Source organism: Typopeltis vanoorti, chromosome 16 (genome assembly GCF_054136105.1).
Source record: "Typopeltis vanoorti isolate ZY-2024b chromosome 16, IOZ_Tvanoo_1.0, whole genome shotgun sequence".
Lineage (NCBI taxonomy): Eukaryota > Metazoa > Arthropoda > Arachnida > Uropygi > Thelyphonidae > Typopeltis > Typopeltis vanoorti.
The window spans coordinates 55390963-55408965 of record NC_143564.1 but is presented as its reverse complement, the minus strand read 5'-3'; the positions used below and the strand labels follow the sequence as shown (position 1 = coordinate 55408965).

General features: G+C 40.4%; 1 protein-coding gene across 1 annotated transcript in view; it reads left to right on the top strand.

Annotated features, from left to right (window-relative positions):
* The window catches only part of LOC150098029 (uncharacterized), a 995665-nt gene that overhangs the window by 204772 nt on the left and 772890 nt on the right, over positions 1 to 18003 (top strand). The gene's annotated exons all lie outside the window — the stretch shown is intronic.

Sequence of the window (18003 nt, the reverse complement as noted above, 5' to 3'; positions counted from 1 at the left end):
ACAACCTTTCTTTCTTGTTGCTTTATTTAGAGTCTTCTTTGCTGCTTCTATGACTGTGTGTTTTGTTTCTTCCCATAGTTTTATTCTCTTCCTGTCTTCTCCAAACTTTTTAATTTCTTTCTGACAGATCATGAATTATTGATAGTTGAAGTTAAATTGAAACTAAGGACAAAGAAGAAACAAAAGGACAGTAATGCATACCATTTAAGGCATACCATTCACTGGGTATGCCTTAAATCCTATAAATGAAGCATTTAAAGCAAAAGCCCAAGTCTGCACCAGGTAGTGTTTTTGCTGCTTGGATAGCACTCTGCTGGCAACAATATAATCTATCCGATTTCTGTATTCTCCATTAGGTAAAGTCCATATGTACAATCTCCTTTTATGTTGTTGGAAGCAAGCGTTTGCACTAAAGCAACTGTTCTCAACACAAAACTCCAACATCCTTTCTCCTGCTTCATTCCTCAGTCCTAAACCAAATATTCTTGTGATGCCTTGTTCTTCTTCTTTTTTGGCCACTTTTGTCATACACCTGTATGACTGTAACATTCACTAGGTATGCCTTTATTCTGATTAGAATTATTCTATCGGACACTGGTTTGTAACCTAAAACATATTTTCTGTATTTTCTTCTAACTATGAATGCTACTCCATTTCTTTGAAGGTTTTCATGTCCAGAGTAATACATCATGTCATAATTTGTCGTACCTTTGTCATAATTTGATTTTATTGAAAGGGTATCTTATTCATTCAATATTAATGTCCAATTCAGGGAAATACTTTTCTAGATTCATTTGTAATCTTTTTAAATGCTGCATGATAGTAATTTTCACATCATCATCAATTTGTTCATTTGAACTTGCGAGCAATTCATGAAGCGATGGAAATGCATCAAATTCTCCATTACCAACCCGCTTTTGCCATAACTTCATTTTTGCCAACGTGGCGTTCACTTTATCTTGGACATGAAATATAGAAATTTTCTTATATGCTAATCAGATATGCATATTGACTGAGCCATTTCCAATTATGTAAATGCTTTTTCGATTCAAACTTTTCATCAAGAAAAACTTGTAGTTCATTCCGAAGTTCAAATAAACGAGTAAGGACTTTTCCATGAAAAAGCCAACGAACATCGGTATGGAAAATAGGTTGTGTATAGTTGCTTTCCATTTCTTTGCAAAGTTGAGAGAAAAGTCTGCCGTTTAGAGGACGGCCTTTAATATAATTTATGATTTTTACAGCTTCATCAAGAACTTTTCTTACGTCTATAGACATCATATGCGTAGCCAAAGCCTCCCTGTGTATGCAGCAGTGTGTCGACTTTGCATTTGGTGCAACAGCTTAAATCCTTGAAACAAGCCCTTTTTTAGATCCGACCATGGATTTGGCTCCATCCGTGCTTATTCCAACACAACTTTTCCAATCAAGCTTGTTTTGATGCATAAAGGTATTTATACTGTTGAATATTTCTTCTCGTGTTGTATGTTCTGGCAAGGGTTGGCAATATAAAAGGTCGTCATGAATTTTTCGATTTTTTTCATACCTTACTAACACTAGAAGATTTGTAATGTCAGTGGATTCATCTACCTGCAACGCATAATAATGATTCTTACATATATCAGATAACAATGTTTGTTTTATATTTTCAGCCATTTCAGTGATTCTTCGATGAATGGTACTATTTGAAAGGCAAATCCGATTAAAAGATTTTTTTGCATTATCTCCGATCATAATTTCCGCTATTATTTTTGCTGCAGGCTTGACCAAAGTTTCACCAATTGTTTCCACTGCACCACTTTTTTCTATTAATAGCGACACACGATATGAAGCTTCTAAAGCCTTCATGTTTCCACCTCCTGATACGATCAACATCACTTTTTGAGATTCTTTTAAATTTTTTAGTTTATTTTGAAAAAATTCGACAGGTTTGTCCTTGCATTCCTTGTATATATTGGCCAGTATGTGTCGGTTTACCAGAAACGACACATACTGGCCAATATATATGCACATAAACTCCTACCACCACCCAACACAAAAACTAGGTGTCATCAATACCCTACAAAACAGGGCTCTGAAGATCTGCTCCAGTGAACAGGCACTGAAAGACGAATTTAAAGTGATCAGCAATACTTTTCAAAAAAATGGATACAGCCAAAACACTATTAACGAAACTCTCTACATAATAAATTTGGTTTAATCCTTTATCCAAGTGTGAGCAAACAAGCAAACCTTACTTGATTTCACTTGGTTAGAATATAATAAATTTAGTTTAATCCTTTATCCTGGGGTACTGGGATAAAGATACACCACCTTACCCCAGTCCTGAAGATATTTTCAGGCGCAAACTTTGTTTGCTCACACTTGGATAAAGGATTAAACTAAATTTATTATATTCTAACCAAGTGAAAAATAAACTTTCAACATCTTTCTCTAAATCCAGAGTAATTTAATAAAAAGGTGGCACACCGTTTGGCAGCTCCTATAGGAGGAGATGACCTTGCTAATGCTTCTGCCTGGTATCTCTGCTTGGGCCTGGCTCCCACTGAAGAGACCTCAATAAAGATCGAAACTAGTCTGGGCTCAGGTTTCCCTTCATAGTACGTGATAATCTTTCACCATTAGAGAGAGTTCCTGGATTCAGCGGACGCGAGCGTCTATGAGAGCTGCTTTCTCCGGATCGATTGTGGTTGGGAAGATTCTTTCTCTATTTTTGGATTCCTTTCACTCTATTTTTTTTTTCTTTCTGCTAGTAGCTGGGCTTAAGCTACAGGATTTATTGGTAAGACTTGTTCTTACGGGATTTCTCTCTTACTTTACTCTCTCTTTGCTTGTAGGACCTTTCCTGTCCTACGGTATTTTTACTAATCTACCACCACGATCATACTCTTCCCTAGATCCTATATCTTTTTTTTTTTTTTTTTTGCCATGGCCAAACCTAAGACTGACATGTCTTTACTACTTCCTAGGGTGAGAACGGGCGGTTTTCAAACGGACCCATCCCTAGACAAAAGACATATCTGTAAAGCACTTTGTGAGGCAGTAGGTTCCGAAAACATTTACGGGTTTACCCCCTTTGGGGCAGGGAGATACCAGGTAGTAGTAAAAAACACCACAACTAGGGACAAACTGCTGGAGGGTTTTAAATGTGATGACGTAGAAATCACTCCATTCTTGGTGGGAAGCCTGTTAAGAACGGTAAAAATTGACAGGTTTCCCCTCGAATATATAGAAAATAGCGACGACGTCATCCACAAGACATTCGCTAAATGGGGCACAATTAAGAACATTAAACGGGGCACTGATGTCGACTACCCGGATTGGAAATCAGGAGAGGTCATCTTCACAATGGAGATGAAATCTGTTCCGAACTTTGTCACCATCGGCTCCGCAAAAGTCATGGTAAACTACCCAGGTGTCACAAGGCAATGCTACAGGTGTGGCTCCCACGAACACCTGGGAGCAGAATGTGCCAAGGTCAAGTGCAGCAATTGTGGCGAATCTGGCCATTCCCTACCACATTGCACCAACCCCTGTAAGAAATGCCACCAAAAAGACCACAGTTACAATGTGTGTCAACAGAACATCAGCAGAACGAATGGGGGTGCGATACAACCACTCCCTATTCCTCCCCCCTTAGCTCTGACAACACAGAACCACCAAAAAAACCCACCCCAACCCCGCCACCGATAACAACAGCCCAACCCAAACGTGGCAAACAGGAGGGGTTCAAACAGGTATCATTGGGTGAAACCAAAAGTACAGAAGCCAAAATTCAACAGACAGCCTTCCCCCCACCACCACGAACACAGATACAACCACAGCATCTGCCATAGAGGAAATGGACACCTCTACAGCAAAACGTCAAAGGAAGCAGGTAGAAGACGAACAAGCTTCGTTTAAAAGGTTGCCCATGGGCGGAAACCTTACTACCCTCCCCACGACAGGAATGGAACCCACCCCAGCACCATTCCCTAAAATAATTCCAGGGGGAGCTACTATTCTCCACCACATCCATAAAGACCAGGACGGGTTCGAAAGAATCCACAACGCATTAGAAAAAAACGGCGAGCCACACTTCTATGCCCACTACATGAAGGGTTCATCAAAACCCTGTGTTGGCTTGGAATGGGACAAACTTGCCGCGCCAGATATTCTAAATGAGGAACAAAACTCCTTTAGGAACTCCATTCTAGCCGCCAATATGGGCTTAGACGACAGCGACATCACAGCGCTATACCAAGCACTAATCAAAATAGTTACTGAAGAGATAGTTACTAAATAGTTACTAAAATTCTAATCGTCCCTCCCTATAACTACACCACTAAAATGAACAACACTTTTCGCATCGCCACTCTCAACATTAACGGTCTGCGCTCCGTCAATGCCCAATGCGCTGTTTGGAGCCTACTCTTATTGCATGAGGTTCATGTACTCTTTCTTCAGGAGATGCATTTTTATCAGTACTGGGACATAGAGAACTTCTCCAGAAGCTTCCCCGTACAAAGCTTCTGGTGTTTCGGAGAGCGCTGTGCGAGGGGGGTTGGAATCCTTGTTCGTCAGCCTATTCTAGGTGGGTTTTTCAATGTACAGAAAGATGCTGCAGGACGTCTAGTCTCTATAGACTGGAAGTTTGGAGGTAGAGTCATCCGCTTCCTTAATGTATATGCCCCTAACAACGTCCACCAGCTAAGCAGGTTCTTCATGTCCCTAGAACCTTATTTACATGGGGCTCAGTATATCATAGCCGGGGGGGACTGGAACTGCATCGCTGACGTAAGATTTGACAAAGTTGGTGGCAGCAACAACTCCAGTACCGGTGGCTCTAGGGAACTGCAACTGTGCTGTGATAATGTCGACCTCATTGACATCTGGAGGGAACACAATCCAGAAACAGTGGGTACCACATGGGCGAGAGGAGGAGTCGCAACATGACTCAACCGCCTTTATATCTCCAGGAACCTAGGGCCACGAGTTGTTTCGGTCAGGCATATAGCGGTTGGTAGCTCGATAACAGACCATGAAATGGTTCTCATGAAAGTTGAACCACCCGAGGTCGTAGAAACATCAAGAGGACCTTGGAAAATGCCTCCGAGCCTCCCCAAAATTTATAGCAAGGATTTGCAGCTGCTATGCGAAGGAAGGAAAAAGGCCGACTGGGACGCATGGGCCCAGTTCAAAACTGAGGCAAAAGAGCTCTTCCAAAACATCTCCAGAGAAAGAGCTCACGCGCAAAGAAAAAAAATGAGAGAGCTGTATCGAGAGCTAGGATGGTACCGGGCTAATCAGAGAAACGGTATTCCTAGCGATTCGCTTATTAAAGCCGTGGAAATCGAACTCGAGGCACTTCGACGGAAAAAAGTCGCCGAGCTCGATTTTCGTGCCAGACTGTTTCTCCGGCAGGCGGAAACACCGTCGGCCACCTTTTACAATTGGCAGCGCATAGCAGCACAAGACGAGAAAACGGTTCGGCAAATTCACGCTAACAGGCAAACACTCACAACCACGGGAGACATCCTGCAGCAATTTTCCCAGCATTACACGAGAACCTATTCCGATGAAGCTGAGGAGACAGGCGACTTCGGAGTGTGGAACATTGACAACATGCCTGAACACCTCAGAACTCTTCAAAAGAGACCAATCACTTCGGAAGAGGTTACTCGAGCCTACAAACAGCTTAAGCTATGGAAAACCCCTGGCCTGGATGGGCTAGGCGTTGAGCTCTATCGCTCAGCCTGGAACTTCATCTTGCCTATCCTGGTCTCATTATTCAACAGATTCCTATTCACCGGTGACGTACCTGCTGACTTCGTTAGTGGGTACACAATTTTCATCCCCAAGAAAGGGAGAGACCTAAATAGCGTGGGTAGCTGGAGGCCCATTTCCTTGACTAACACAGACTACAAATTATTTGCAAGAATGATTTGCAACCATCTGAAGTTGGGCATTGGGAATGTGCTAACCAGCACTCAAGTATACGGAGTTCCGGGCAGATCGATGGAGCTCAACCTCTTCCTGATAAGAGACCTTCTTCGCCTTGTGACGAACAAGGAACTCCCACTTGCACTCGTATCAGTAGACTTAGAAAAAGCGTTTGATAGTGCAAAGCACAACTTCCTGCACTATATCCTAGAGAAAGTCGGAGTGGCGGCCTGCGTAAGGGAAGCAATCAAAAGCATGTACGGTAAAACAACAATGCACATTGCGATTAATGGGTTTCTTTCAGAACCCATTCCCATACGCAGAGGGGTTCGGCAAGGCTGCCCCCTTAGCCCCCCTTCTTTTCTCTTTAGTATTAGAGCCTCTTCTAAAAAAAATTGATGAGATGCACGCAGTAAGAGGAATAGCGCTGCCCTCAGGCTCCAAACAGAGCAAAGCTGTCGTATATGCCGATGACATCGTCGGAACCCTTTGGGATTCCGACTCGATTTACATCTTCTTCGGCATACTGCGAGAGTTCAGCATGCTCAGTGGTCTTCACACTAATCCCGAAAAAACAAAAATCAAAATTTATGGGAAATTCGGCCCTGCCAGTCTTCCGTATGGTCTGAAACCCACAACCGGCCCATTAACAATACTAGGAATTCCCTTCCTAGAGACCCCAGTGTTGCAAACACAACACTTAATAGAAATGTGTCGTGAAAAACTCCAACCCTTCAGTCCCAACTACCTATCATTCGAAGGTAGAGCAACAGTTATCAAAACAGTCCTAAAACCGATGTTACTGCACACCATTAACCTCACAAACATCACAAACACACAAGACAATGCCATTCACAAACATGTCACTGATTTTTTCTGGAACAACAGGAGGCATGAGGTGCGCAGGGCCTTTCTCCATTTTCCCCCCACACAAGGGGGATTCGCCCTGCCAATCCTCAAACACTGCCACCTAACCAACACTACTCAGATCATATGGAAAGCACTGGCATCAAATCACCCTTCCGGCAATCTGATTAAATACTTCTTAGGATTTTTCCTACCCTACTTCGGGACCACTGGCCACGCCGGACCATGTGCGGAGACGGTGCCAGAGTGGTACTACACAATATGCAAATTTTCAAAAAAATGGAAACGGATGGAGTTCGAGTGCTTCAGCTTAGCCAAAACAAGCTGTACTGGAAAATATTTGACCACTTTGACTGGGAAAAGCCCGATCTGGGCACAAACGAAGAGGTGCTGTTCACCAACATAAAAAACAGCTGGGGGCAACCATTTCACCGGGACTTAGCCTGGAGAATCGCCTACGGCAGACTCCCGGTGAAACTGGTAAAATCAGCCTACAGCTCGCGACCGTGCAACCCCTTCTGCGACGTCTGTGGTGCGGTAGAAACTGTAGGGCACTTCTTCTTTCACTGCCTGCCAGTACAGCGTGTTTGGCACAGACTGGCTGAGGTGCTTGCGATCCCAGCGCTCACATTCGCCGAAGTAGTTTTGCTACAGTTTCCTCCCCCAGTAACCAAAAACAAGAAACACCTGATTTTCCTAATAAATGTGATTAAACACCACATTTGGAAAATCAGGAAAAAACACCTTCTTAACGAGGAGGATCGCATCTATCTCCGTGTTAAGAACTGTCTCTCAGCCTACCTCCGCCGCTTCCTGGAGCAGGAAAGGTACTTAAGGGGAGAAGAGCGGTTCCTGAGGAGATGATGCGATCCACCAACCATCTGCCAGATCATACAGAGGGAATCCGGTTGTGTCTGCTCCTATAACACCTTCAAGTTGTAGGTGTTGACACTATCTCGATCTTCCTTCCCGATCAGCGTTTAACCCACAGGTATGTCTAGTCCTTTCGCAGTTGAAAGTTTTTCTATCCCCAGGTTGGGGTTGACCTGAACAAACCCGGACTGCGAAGGCCAACATCGAGGTGGTCCCAAGCCCTTTTCAGGGCGGGGTCTTCCGGGCCAGGTCATCTCCCTTCTTTTCCTGGTTATACTGTTCTGGGTTTGCTCGGCAAACTCATTCCTCTATAGAATTGTCTTCCACATAGTCTTTAGATTTATTTACACTTGGTAAATTTGCTTAGTCTCTCCTTTTTTTTTCCTTTTCAGGATTTTTCCTTATTTAAAAGTGAAAAATCAACGACCGTTTTAGAAGCACCCCTGGGGGGTCAACAGCTAAAACAGGTCAGCTGAGGCCTCATTTATCTACTCTACTACTATGCACTCTATCTTTATTTCCTCTACTACTATCTGCTGAATCTCAGCCTATCTTATTCCACAGGCCAATGATGAGATACGTTGAACTCACAAATTATTAGGTCGAAACTAGTCTGGGTAGTGGCCCTTCCCTTAATGCATAGCATTATACATATCCACAAGGAGATGTGTTTTGCATTATGGGAGATACTGAGATAGAAGTGTTGGTAGCTTGCTCCACCTTTACAAGGAGTCGCCCTGGTGTTGCACCACCTTACTCCAGTCCTGAAGATACTTTCAGGTGCAAACTTTGTTTGCTCACACTTGGATAAAGGATTAAGCTAAATTTATTATATTCTAACCAAGTGAAAAATAAACTTTCAACATCTTTCTCTAAATCCAGAGTAATTTATTAAAAAGGTGGCACACCGTTTGTCAGCTTCTATGGGTAGAGATGACCTTGCTAATGCTTTTGGCTGATATCTCCACTTGGGCCTGGCTCCCACTGAAGAGACCTCAAGAAAGGTCAAAACTAGTCTGGGTAGTGGCCCTTCCCTTAATGCATAACATTAGACATATCTGCAAGGAGATGTGTTTTGCATTATGGGAGATACTGAGATAGGATTGATAGTAGCTTGCTCCACCTTTGCAAGGAGTTGCCCGGTGTTGCACCACCTTACCCCAGTCCTGAAGATACTTTCAGGCACAAACTTTGTTTGCTCACACTTGGATAAAGGATTAAACTAAATTTATTATATTCTAACCAAGTGAAAAATAAACTTTCAAAACTCTCTACAAGACCTCAATAAAAAAACAAAGACAAACCAGACTACAATAAAACTATAACCATTCCCTACATTAAAGGGACATCAGACAAAATAAACAGAGTACTACAAAAATACAACCTCAACGCCACCTTTAAACCTCCTGCAAAATTAAAAAGCTTACTCAACTCATCCAAAGACCCACTCCCTCTGCTGGCCCACCCTGGAGTATACATTATTTACTGCCCTTGCAATATACCGCTGGCTCACCCTGTAGTATACCATTTTTACTGCACCTGCAACATACCATACATAGGAGAAACAGAACACACAATTCCGATCAGACAAAAAGAACATAAATTACACATCAAATATAATAATTATGGTGAAGCTGGCCTTTCTGATCATGCCCTGAACACCTTACATAGAATTGACTGGAAAAGCACTAGTTGTCTACATCACATCAAAACATGGTATGAAAGCAAATTTAAGGAACCCTGTGAGATCATTATCAACCACCCCAATCTAAACAATAATTATGGTCTAAAAATTCCATACATATGGGAGGCATATATTCATCCCACGAATCCTTCCTCTCTGAGAACAACTATAAACAGCACTGTAGAAAATCCAGGATCCTAAATCTAAAATAACAACTTTAATACTAAAAAATAGGACATCACTGTTAAAGAAAAAAATCTGTAAGAAAGAATGTTTATTCATGTTGTAATTTATAAATAATTTTTTTTTAAAAAATCAAAAATAACAATTGTAATAATAGAAATAGGACATCACTGTTACTGGAAGGAAAACTATCTGTAAGCAAGAATGCTTATTCATGTAATCATAAATTAAATCTAGCTTGATGTAATTTTTTTTTTTTTTCACTAGAGATCATGCCAGTGAGTAGCATGTGATCAAATTATTGTTTCTCTAGCTTACGGTTTGAAATGTAACGCAGCTTGTCTTGTATATTTATGTATGCTCCAGATGATGATCTTGATATGAAGATTGAAATGTTGGGATAATAAAAAGAGTTATTTTAACACGGTTGTAGAATCCATAATTTCAAAAATGAATGCTGATCACCGTGTAACACTAAAAGAAAGGAATAATAATTATAAACATTCAAGAGATCTTTCATACCCAAATTTCAGTATCATCCTTACTTTATCTGTTGTTAGAGCTGCAGTACTTTTTTTTTTTTTCAAAATTATTCCAAATGCTTGCATTCGGAATAATTGCATTGAGTCCACAATATTTTGAACATCAGTTGATGATCATCTTCCACTGATGCTAAATTAAAAATTTTTTGTGTTATCTGGATGAACAGCAATACTGAAATACCTTTTATTTCCAAGAGACCAGAAATAAAAGGTTCATTCATTTAAAATGAGAGTAAGGTGATGATCTGATTCTATTAATTCTTCAATTTTTGATATTTGTTCTTCTTCTTTTTTTATATTCACAAAAGTCAAAAGTTAATTTTAAGATATCTAATTTTGCTTTGAAATTGATTAATTCACAAAAAAACTATTGGCACTTGTTCAAACTGAGATTCCATCTTTGAATGCCATTCTAAATGCAATCTCATTTAACTTTCTTGTTTAGTGACTGATCAGCTTAATTATTTTTGAGTTGCTTAAAGATTCCGTGTTTCCCTCAGTCCTTTTTTTTTTTAAAAACATAATTCATGCATATATTCTGATTGCCATTAGTGCATTCAGAATGTATGCATTAATAGTTGATCTGGCATTCAGAATGCATACATTTTGAATGCCAGATTGACATTCATGGTCAATCCCATACATGTAGTCTGTTTAAGACAATAATTGCACAGAGTCCATTCCTTATTTTTGCATTTCTTAAAATTTTTCCAAACTTTGAATTGATTGATTTTCATTTTGAAACTAAAGAGCAAATATTAAAATTATAAAATTAATAAAAATTTGTATCATATCAAGTTATCAAATGTGATACAAATTTAACAGTAAAAATGAAAAAAAAACTTCAACAACAAAATGAAAGATCATTGGCTACTTGTTGTGACCTTTAGCAGCTCCAAGTCACCTTGTTTACAGAACTATTCCTTGTATTAGGCAGTTCATTAGTTCTGTAAACAAGGTGACTTGGAGCAGCTAAGTGTAATAAAAATTCATCCATCCATCCATCTTCAAGGCCCATCTTTCCTAATTGGGTTGTGGGGGCAGCAGCTGCAAGAGGGACTTCCAATAGTCACTATCCTCCGCCACTAAGCTCAGGTGTTCTGGTGGGACTCCCACACGTGTCCATCCAAGGTTTTGGATATAATCTATGCAGTGAGTCCTTGGCCTCCCACACTCTGGCTTGGCAAAGAGGGCCTGCTGGGGGAGTCTCTCTTGTGGCATTCTGACCAGGTGCCTGTACCATCGTAACTGTGATCTCTCAACGTGGAGAAGCAGCGGTTGAGTATTGAGAGTTTCCTGAATTGCAGAGCTTCTGACTCTATCGAGTCTTGTCAGTCCCGCAACCCTATCGAAGGAACCTCATTTCAGCCACTTGGATTTGTGGCTGCATTCTTTTGGTCATTACCCAGCTCTCATAACCATATGTGAGGATGAGGACATAGACTGTATTGAAGATAGCCAGCTTTGCCTTCTGGCTTAACTCCCACTTCAATACTACCGAACGGCCAAGCTCCCACAGTATTGCTCTTGCTGAGCCAATTCAAGTATCTAGCTCTACATCCCACTTTCTATCACTCGTGAATATGGACCCAAGGTATTTAAATTTCTCCACCTGCCTCAGTGGGACTCCACTCTCATGTAGAGTGTACTGGGATGGTTGTCTTGAGACCACAGATGTTTCCATTTTGGTCACACTGATCTTCATCCCGGCTTCTGCACAAACAGCTATAAACCTATCCAGGATCTGCTGGAGGTCATCTGTGGCAAAGCTAAGCAGAACTAGGGGTCATCTGCAAAAAGCAGACGTCCAATGCTACATCTTCCAATTCTGACACACTCACTGCCTCGGCTGTACCTATCAATCCAGTCCATAAATATTATGAAAAGGAGGGGTGACAGAACACACTCTTGGCAGAGACCAATGGCGACTGAGAAGGGTTCAGACTTTGTGCTGTTTACCCTGACACAAAACTCCAGGCATTAATACAGGGACTTGATGGCAGCTAATAGTTGGCCATCCACTCCATACTCCTGTATTACTTGCCAAAGCTTATCCCGAGGAACCTGGTCATATGCCTTCTCCAAGTCCACAAAACATGTGTAGACATTCTTGGCATATTCCCAAGATTTCTCAAAGACTTGCCTTAAAGTGAAGATTTAGTCAGTTGTGCTTCTACCAGGATGAAAGCCACATTGTTCTTCTCGGAACTTTGACTCAACTATGCTCCTATACTCATATACCTTCCCAGGCAGGCTGAGCAGAGAGATTCCACGGTAGTTGCTTCAATCTCTCTAGTCTCCCTTCTTGAAGACTGGTATTATTATGCCTGTTTGCACTCGAGTCAGCCAGAGAACACCGTATCGATTTAAGGCTTTTAGCATTTCAGGTCGAATTTCATCATCACTAGCAGCCCTGCCTGAGTTTAGCGATTTTATTGCTAAATGGAACTCTTCTGCTGTGAGACTAGTCATTGTCTCGATCTGCACCTCTTGGATGTCCATAGCTGCTGGGCCACCTGGGTTAAGAAGGCTCTCAAAGTATCCCTTCCATCTGTGGAGGATATCCTTCTCAGTTGTTAAAAGTGCACCATCAGAGGCTCTAATTGCCCTTGCCGTGCATGATTTCCTCCCTTGAAGGCGACTGATGGTCTGCCAGAATACCTTGTTTGCATTTGCATAGGATGAGTCTAATCTTTCTCCAAAGGATTCCCAAGCCCTCTGCTTTGCTGTCTTTACTGCCTCAGCGGTAGCTTTTCGCACCTCAGTGTACTGGAAAAGCATCTCAGGTGACCTGACCCTAATATTATTGTATTATATTTAAAATATATGAAAGCTTGTATAGCTCAATGGAAGTGATGTTTGACAACTAGGCCACCTGAAGATAGACTTAAGTTCAAATCTAGTCACTGAGGAACTAGAAAAAGTCTAGTCTAACTTTTTCTAAGCCTTTATTTGACTGCTTCCTGGGTTAGTTGATCTCTGTCATTGGCAAGTAGGTTTTCTTCTGGAAACTTGGGTTTTTTCATCCCTTAAACTCAAGTAAATCAACCATAAAACCCACACTATTTCAAACAATAATGTTTCCTGTTAGGGACCACAAGATGGCAACACTTGTTTGCCAGTTTCTTCATTGGTTGCCACTTGTAAGTAGTGATAATCTTGAGTCAGATATCTCTGATGGGATACCAGTGGGCCACTCAGTCTCCAAAAGTTAGATACATCTAAAACGGCCTCTCTTACTCCCTATAAGACAATAAAAAGTGCTTGCTGATAGCTGATTTAAAATGTATACACAAATAGAGTTGTCAAGAAATATTTTCATTCATAACAAAATTTTAACCATTGTCTATATAAGCTATATAATGCAATAATCATTTTACTAAAATTAAAAATTGTAAAAATCATAAGAAATTCGACACTCCTGTTTCAGATTTGTAAATTTAAATTTATTAAATGTCTTTTCATGAAACTCGAGACAAGAAAGATTCAAAACTTTCTCAGGAATTTTGTCCCAAGGCAGAACCCCTTCTTGAGACTAAAACTTCAGCATCACACTTAGCCTATGTTGTAGCTCAGAACAACTACAAAAATCATCAGTAAATCTAAATCTAATTTTGAAAGAGCATGCACCAAGTTTGTTTCCTATTTCTAATGGCAGTCAAGCTTTTTGGTCCCCAGCCAAGACCATTGAACCCAACTTCTGCCCACCCACGTTTCTTCTGTTCTCTCACATGCATATGGTGCTATTGTAACATCACCCAAAGACAAGGCTGCTTACTAGCATCATCCTTTTCTTCCAGTTCCTGTGGTGATCAGGATCAAGCCTCCTCTCCCACTCTACCTAGAACTAGTCACTCCATGATATCTCTAGTTTTCCACTAGAAATTGGAAGAATCCTGAATAACTTCAACATCAACATGACATATAGTCATCATATAGTTATCATGATAGAAACTTGTGTGCCAGAGTTAGCACCTCCTCTATTGCCTCTTCAATCTTTCTGACTTAAATGTCATCATACAGCTCACTTCAAAGAATGTGATAAAAATCAGTAAAGAAACTACAGTCTGATCTCTCAATCTCATTCTCTCAAAAAGTATAGAAAAGGTCATCAACAGCCAACTTTTTATACCACATAGAGCCCCTGCCAGTTAATAAATGGCCAGCAACAATCCTTACACCTCTCGTAATCTGCAGTTGATGTTTTAGCGCATTCACCACTTTTCTGGACTCAAGTGGAGAAATCTGGAGAAACTCATGTGGTCATTGTTGACATTTCTAAGGCATTTGAGCAGGTTCTGGTACAGAAGTCTGCTAACAAACCACCATCTTATGGTATGGTTTATCTTTCTTGTTTAGCTTAATTTCTTGGGAAGACCTGCCTCCAGTCTTTCTTGTCACAAACACATCTCAGCCATAGCTTCTGCAGCTGACAAAACACAAGGCATTTTTTTGCACAGAGCATTGTGTTTTAAACTGCTGATACTGCATAAATCCAAAATCTGCCCAAACATTTTATACTGTTCACACATTTGTTGTGGTGTAACTAAGCCTCACTAGTATTACATGATACTATTCAGAAAAGTATTCTGATTAACTGATGACGTGTCTCTCACAGAATCACTCCTCTCTCTCTCTCTCTCATAGACACCATTTATTTCTTATGCTTGTTCTACATGCATATCTTTCATTGGTTAATGCTCAGCTGAATTGGCCAGTATCATTCCTCCACTTTTGGAAATAGTGGTATGTCCAAAATTATATGCACAAGAGTAACTGCTAGTCAATCTATATAACATCCATCTCCAATTTTATATAACTAGCTCCTTCATTACATCTTCCTCTATTCTTTTTTGAACAAGCTCCCTCACTCTCTCTTCCCCAAAGACCATAACCTTCAGCTATTCAAAAAACATGTCAAAAAAATTCTTCTTTCTTCTTACCCTTTTACCACACTTGGTACTGATGTTCTAGATTTTGTGGCATTTTGCTTGTGGATCAGGTATATAAATAGGTAAGTAAGTGGTATGTTCAATGATTCTTTGATTTTTTCCACTTTTAAGTTATTTATTTAATTATGTTTTTATCACTCCCACATGCAAGAGGCCTACATCAAATAAATGCTGTGGCCTGGGGGTCAAGAGCAAAGCAATTTGTTGATATTCTTCTTAAAGAGCTGGAGGTTGTACTTGTAGAATATTTTGTGGAGAAGGCTGTTCCGCAACACTGAAAAAGAGGGAATAAAAGAGAAATGGGGTTTTTAGGTTTGGTGAATCTGTTGTTCAACTATCAAAGGTTGTTGGGCAGTTGCTGTTCCTATTCTTGTAGGTTTAGCAGAAATGGAGGTGGAGCATATTGAATGCTAGTTTGCTGAACAATATCCATGATAATATCTGTAGAAGAGACACATTTGTAAGGTGACCATCTATGAGACAAACTGAGGAGAGTCTGTGGGAGGAAGACTATTAATCAACAAAATCATTCTCTTCTGAACTGCATCTAAAATGTTTAGGAGTGTTCAGCGTACCAACACAAATGTGAGAACAGTCTTCCAAGTTGGGAGAATTTGAGATTTGTGCAGAAAAAGCTGGGCAGAAGAGAAGTAACATCTTGAGAAAAATAGGATGGCGAGTTTCTGGAAGTTGAAGATACTATAGAAGTGATGAGATTATGCCAGGAAAAACTAGGAATAAGAGTCAGTCTGAGAGAGAGAGAGAGAGAGAGAGAGAGAGATGGTCTTGACTGTTAAGATGAGCATTATCAAGGATAAAGGGAGAAGAACTAAGATCTCTCTTTGGGGAAAACAGTCAATACTGTGTTTTGGAAGCAATAAGGACTAAGTTGTTGTTTTCTCATCACAGGATGGTGTGGAGATCAGTGTTAGGACACTTATTATAGATATCCTGAAGCTTAAGATGTTTGAGCTCTGCATGGTTTTTTGTATGAGTAGAATGAGTTGATAGTGCTATCAGTAACCCTGTTAATAGGATTTGAGGTCAGTGAGATCAAATCAGTTGTATATATAAAGAAGAGAGTTGATTAAATAACATAAACCCGAACAACACCTACATTAACAGGAGAATCTGAAGAGAAAACACTTTCCACACTTTCTCCCAGGCAGCAAACCTGAGAGAAAATTTCCATTTCAGTTACAAATGGAAGAATGTAAGGCATAATGTTGCAGAGTGCAAAGTTCTGAAATTTGGTAGGCAAGGTTGGAATGCAGAGTATACAATTAACGGGAAATTTTTGAAGAAGGTGGAAAAGATGAAAGATCTGGGATCAATACTGGACAGAGACTTGAATTTTAGGGGTCACATTGCTAAAATTGTAAGAATATCACAGTTGATTTTGCAATAATGAGGAGGATGTTAACATGCAGAAGCAAAGAGGTCAAAACCTTGAATAAGGCTTTGATCAGACCACATATGAACTAATGTGTGCAAATTTATTCACCTGGTTTTTTAATGGGATGAGGATGTATGGGAGAGGGTTAGGAAAAGGTTTACTAAGTCATTGTCAGGTCTGTGGAATATGAGATATGAGGAGAGATTGAGGGAATGCAATTTGCAGAGCCTTGTGAATAGAAGAAGAAGAAAAGATATGACTGATATAAGTTGGTAAGGGATTGTTAATGGTGGAAGAGATTTTTCATAGAGAAGATGGAGGTAAGCATAGAGGGTATGAGCAGGGGAGTGAGAATCTTTCTTCACATGAAGAGTGATTGGTGAGTGGAATGCATTGCCTGAAAGTGTATTGAGTGTAGAAACTGTGAATGGATGTAAGGCACTGTTTGATGATCTTTTTACATGTGAGAGTATGGACCTCCAACGATGTCTTTAAGCCCTTAATGCCAGACCCTATCAAATGCCTTGGAACCGTCAATGGAACAACAGAGGTTTCCTGAAATTTTTCCCATGGAATGTGTCATGAGGTGGGTGAGGTAAGCTAGGAAATCTGCTGTAGATCTTGATTGGTGAAATTCATGTTGGTGAGTGTTGATCAGATGACATTATTCCAGTGCAAAGAAGTTGACTGTTGATGATCTTCTCCATCACTTTGGACAACACTGAGGTGGGAGCACTATGTCATTAGTTGGATGGTAGATGCTTATAATCTCATTTGGAATTGACTGAATATGAGCTTGTTTCCATGCTGTTGGATGAATGCCAGTTAAGTATAATCATTGCTATTATTATTGCATCCTCCATGGAGTTGGCAGACTCTTTGTGGTAGGGTCATTCAACTGACAACATATTTATCATACCGAATAATCTTAAAATCTTTTAACACTCCTTGCATTAGCAATACATTCTGGTAATGTGTTCCATTCACTGGCAATTCTCCATGTAAAAAATCTACTTCTCACATCCCTCTTCACCACACACTTACATAACTTCCAGGGATGACCTCTGATTTTACCCCTCTCACTTTCTGTTCTTTTTATAATCTCATCTAAATTAACCTGATAAAATCCTCTCACTTACTTAAATGTCTCTATCATATCACCTCTTTTGCTCCTATCCACCAAACTGTGCAATCCACATTTTTTCAGCTTGTCTCCATAGCCAGCAGTCCAAAGTCCTGATATCGTCTTAGTCATTCGCCTCTGGACCCTCTCAAATGTCTCCACATTACATTGAAAACTAGGTGACTAGATTTGAGTACAATAGTCCAAGTGTGGTCTAAGCAGTCCTTTTTACAGTGGCACAACCACTTTCTTATCCCTACATGTTAGAGTACTTCTTATTATAGCAGCACTATGATGTGCAGTCTTTGCAACACTAGCAATATGCCCTCTAAACTTAAGTCTACTGTCAACCATTACTCCCAAATCTCATCCACTTCCTGCAATACGGCACCGTTGATATAGTACACAGCCTTATATTTCTGCACTCCAAAATCAACACCTTGCACCTATTGATATTAAAA